General features: G+C 38.7%; 1 protein-coding gene across 1 annotated transcript in view; it reads left to right on the top strand.

The window, feature by feature from the left end:
* The first annotated feature begins 3,755 nt into the window (after positions 1-3,755).
* Positions 3,756-5,000, top strand: part of LOC137977843 (centrosomal protein of 104 kDa-like) — a 35,552-nt gene continuing 34,307 nt past the window's right edge. Inside the window, exon 1 of the mRNA XM_068825188.1 lies at positions 3,756-3,931. The gene's annotated coding sequence lies outside the window, so the exon portion shown is untranslated. The remainder of the gene's footprint in view (positions 3,932-5,000) is intronic.

Genomic DNA, 5,000 nt, shown 5'->3' with positions numbered 1-5,000 from the left:
TTATCATTTCTCTTATGATAGGTCTTTTTCTAAGCGGTTTCTTGGAAAGCACGAATCAATGATATTAAGCTCTCGAGCCATACTAATTAGCCTATTAGGCGACTTGTATTTTCTATTTCTTTAGCCTTGGAAAGTTGACCCAAAAAAATGTTACGTTCTAATTCGCTACCCTCAAACGAACGTGAATTTTTTTCTCCCTTATGCTCTTAAATTCACAACAAGCAACTTCATAATGGGTTGGTTGCTCAGGCAATCCAACAGCTGACATGTATTGGTTACAATCAGATGGGCATCCTAGAACAGTTGATACTTCATACTAACTGCAAATACAAATTAGTAAAATCCTTATGAGGAAACATGAACGTCTGATATGTCTTCCAATAAATAAGTAAATAAGTAAGTAAATAAGTAAGTACGTAAATAAGTAAATAAGTAAATAAGTAAATAAGTAAGTAAGTAAATAAGTAAGTAAATAAGTAAGTAAGTAAGTAAGTAAATAAGTAAGTAAATAAGTAAGTAAATAAGTAAGTAAATAAGTAAGTAAGTAAGTAAGTAAGTAAGTAAGCTAACTTTCTCCTGACCTCAACCCTGTCGAGGAAGTTTTTTCAAAGCTGAAATACCTCTTGAAATACCAATATCAAGATATTGTGTTTGAAAATTTGGAATATGCTGTATGGTGTGCAGTCGGTGATCTAGAAGCTGCTGACATGTACGGCTATTACCGCCACGCTGGATATTTGATTTGACATGTAAACAACAAACAAATTCATGATAACAAGTTTTGTATTTGTTACATATATTAGTTTCTACTTTATATAACATTAGAACTCAGAAACGTTACAAATTTAAAGTAACCAGATGATAGGACTGAACCAAATAAAGGTTGAAACATACTAAGCATAACTCAACGACAAAATGTTCTGAAGAATCACCTCACCCGGGGCTGCCACTTCACTGAAGACTTGAAATACCGTAAAACTTAAAGATCGACTGAAGGCTTTTTTCTTTGTTAAACCCTTTTTTCTTGGCAATAACTCAACATGAAAGTGAACTCTCTTGAATCAAAGTACACAAGTGGCGCCAAGTAGTCTATTGCGTTTGCAAAAAATTATATTTTAACCTTGCAGTCCGTCTTCCATACGTTCATACTGGAAAATTACCAGTCAAAAACTCAACCATTACTTCGAAGAACCCAGTTGATATATTTCAAATGTTTGCTGCTATTCAGTCTTCTGACTTCTTTCGACTGAGAGATAACAAAATACTTGCAGCCTCCGCACTGTTTGTCTGGGGTGTGGACAAAACCTGGGCCCGGGCCCATGGGCTAGCCTTTGGGCTACCCTATGGGCTACCGTATGGGCCACCCTATGGGCTACCTTATTTTGATGATTTTATAATTTCACAATAATTTTATCACTATGATTTTTTTTAATTATTTGTATATTCATGTCAGTGTTCATATCAGTGTAAAATTTTCGGTAACTTGACCCTTTTGCGTCGCTTCATGAAGGGCACTTAATGTTGTGTAATAGGGAGGAATTTCAAAGATGTTAATACGAATTTATTATTTGTTATTTTGTTAGTCATGCAGATTGCGAGACTAATTAAAACCGCAAGAACAAAGTTGGGGAGAATAGATTGCGTGACCAGCCGAAAGAATATCTGCGAAAACACAGAGGTCACAGGCAAACAGAGAAGCGAAGATTTATCGATTTATCAGCCATATTAAAGGCCCTTTGATCCGTTCCCTGTTACTTTTTAGCGCCAGATCACATGCCGCGTAGAAGTACTGTACTGATGGTGATTTTGTCATTATTTTTCGGCGCTCGCACGTACTCGGTGGTCACCTCATTCGGGGTTTTGGTTGATAGTACTCAGGGGCACAAAACAACTTTACTTCCACTTCATAGGCATTTTCTAAGTGGAAGTAAAGTTGTTTTGTGCCCCTGAGTACTATCAACCAAAACCCCAAATGAGGTGACCACCGAGTACGTGCGAGCGCTGTATGCAATACAATACCGAAAAATAGTGACAAAATGCTCACCATCAGTACAGTACTTCTACGCGGCATGTGATCTGCGCTAAAAAGTAACAGGGAACGGCAGTAATGCTGAAAGACCAACGAAGATTTATATTTTACCGAATCCCTAACTGCTTAGAGAAGAAGACTTTTCGGGAAGCTTCAAACTCATTCAACTGATTCAAGAACACGAACAAGTGGAAGTATCTGTGGACAAAGAATGGTACTATTCATCTACGACAAACGGATTCGTCACAAACATTCCACTTCGATATTATGGAAGAATTTGAGGAGTTTGTAAACCCGCAAAAGTACAAATAACTGGACAGATAAGTAATTGTAATTGTAACCAATGGTAAATTTCAATTTTGAACCTCTAGCTCGTATACGAGATTACCAATGTATGCCGTCTTAATAATAGTTTATCGCAACTACATGTACCATTACATGTACCATTACATGCACTTTATTGTAGTGGTGACTTTCTCGCTTTTTGAGTGGTTATTTGCCCGATTGAATGCGATTTAAGCGACTTCTCAAATTCCCGGGTTGTCACTCGTACGTGAACTTACCTCACATCTCGCCGATAAAATCACACTTCTCCGGCATCAGTCTCGCTCAAACACCGGCGATGGCCACAAGGATAAATTTATCACGTTCTAATTTGCTACGCTTAGACGAACGTAAATTATTTTCCTCTTTAATAAACATAAACAACTAAATACAACAACTTGATGGTTGGATGCTCAGGCAGTCCAACCAAAGGACCGAGAACTTCACAAAATAAAAATAAACAGTGGTCTTACCACGAAAAAGCTGAAAATCACTAGAAAACTTAATTTTTTTCGAAGTGTTACCACCGTTACTCTTCGCTTCTCTTCGCTTTTTCTCAGCGGCTGCTTTGGCTTTGCGAATCTTCTTCCCATCTTCAGAGTCTGAGGCAAGATCATCACTCTCGTACTCTTGGACAACAAGCCAACCATCTCTGTTCTTGTCCGCAATTCTGATCAACTTCTGACGCTTTTAATGATCAGCTTTCCTTCTGTAACCAACTTGTGAATGTCATCCGGACTACTAGTACTCTCATCGATTCGTGTTAATACATGTATATTGTCCAACTGCAAATTTACTTCGAAGTGTTTTCGGTTGCCTTTATACTTAATGTCCGCGGCTTCTTTATCGGACATCGCATCTCGTTCGAACTGCTTCCCTTTCTCTTCCAACTTGGAGGTCAGATAACCTTTGACAAGCGAAAAAACCTCCTCGACCAACTATGACTTCGAAGAAGAGTTCTGAGATACAACATCGGCTTGAGCGAAAGAAGGCGCCGAACCACTCTCTAACACGAGGCTCGATGCAGTCTTCTCAGTCATCGAAATGAAGTAAACGCCAGGATGGAGAACGTGAGCGAGAGGAATCTAACAACTCTTCTAAGCCCCAACTAATCATAAAATCCCTGGAGACACGCCCTAACGGCGTGCTCCAACCAAACACGAAAAACAAACTGCTAACGAACTGCACAGATTTCATACCAGCGGAAAATACATCTCCATGACTAAGTTTCAAGGTCCAGCGAGCATCGATTGCCTAGAAACAGAAAAAAATATTCAAATTTTCAAAATCCTTCGAGGCTCGCTTACAACAAATTTTGACACGGCTGGTCAACCGTTCACTTGAGCCTCGATACGATGAGAGCAAGTAAGTGAACGGTTGGCCAGCCGTGTCAAAATTCTTTGTAAGCTAGCCTCGAAAGATTTTGAAAATTTGAATATTTTTCGCTGTTTCTAAGCAATCGATGCTCGTTGGACCTTGAAACTTGGTCAAGGAGAAGTAAATTTATCGTTGTGGCCATTGATGGAGTTTGAGCGTGGCTGATGCCGGAGAAGTGTGATTTTATCGGCGAGATGTGAGGTAAGTTAGAAATTACTTTCCAGCCTGCCCTTTATTCACCGACGAGTGACAACCCGGGAATTTGAGAAGTCGCTTAAATCGCATTCAATCAGGCAAATAACCACACAAAAGCCGAGAAAGTCACCACTCTGCCGTCAGTAGCGGCTGAACTCGGTAAGAGTAATGCTGAAAGACCAACGAAGATTTATATTTTACCGAATCCCTAACTGCTTAGAGAAGAAGACTTTTCGGGAAGCTTCAAACTCATTCAACTGATTCAAGAACACGAACAAGTGGAAGAATCTGTGGACAAAGAATGGTACTTTTCATCTACGACAAACGAATTCGTCACAAACATTCCACTTCGATATTATGGAAGACTTTGAGGAGTTTGTAAACCCGCAAAAGTACAAATAACTGGACAGATAAGTAATTGTAATTGTAACCAATGGTAAATTTCAATTTTGAACCTCTAGCTCGTATACGAGATTACCAATGTATGCCGTCTTAATAATAGTTTATCGCAACTACATGTACCATTCTTCAATTTACCAGACCAAGATAAGAATTCTGTCATTTAATTGGTTCGTGCACCCCCAGCCTGTCCGAAAGACTCGCTGATAACATTGATCTTTTAAATGTGCTCCCTCATCCTGATCTCCTGATAAACATGATGAAAGGGATTCTGACTTTATGCTTATTCCTCCATGCTTAGAATACTACGAAATTTCGAAATTAAATAAGTTACTCAATTCATCTTACAGCTCTCGGAATTGCCTTAGTATATTCCACTGCAATATTAGAAGTCTACCAAAAAGTCTGCCTATCTTAGAAGATTGGTTATACTCTTTAGGAAAAAAAACCTGACATATTAGCCATCTCAGAAACAAAGCTGAAAAACAGATCTATAATTAATTAACACTGATATACCCCAGTACTATTTTTTTCACACTGACTCTGAAACAGCTGCTGGGGGTGCCTCTCTTTACATATCTAATGATTTAAAAGCCATAACCAGGGCAGATATAACATTTACTATGCCTGTCTAGTTGAGTCCTGTTAGGTGGAAATTATTGCCAACAATAACAAA

The sequence above is a fragment of the Montipora foliosa genome, chromosome 11 (assembly GCF_036669935.1).
Source record: "Montipora foliosa isolate CH-2021 chromosome 11, ASM3666993v2, whole genome shotgun sequence".
In the NCBI taxonomy this organism is placed as follows: domain Eukaryota; kingdom Metazoa; phylum Cnidaria; class Anthozoa; order Scleractinia; family Acroporidae; genus Montipora; species Montipora foliosa.
Note: the sequence above shows the minus strand (reverse complement) of the source record. Positions and strands in the feature narration are given on the sequence as shown.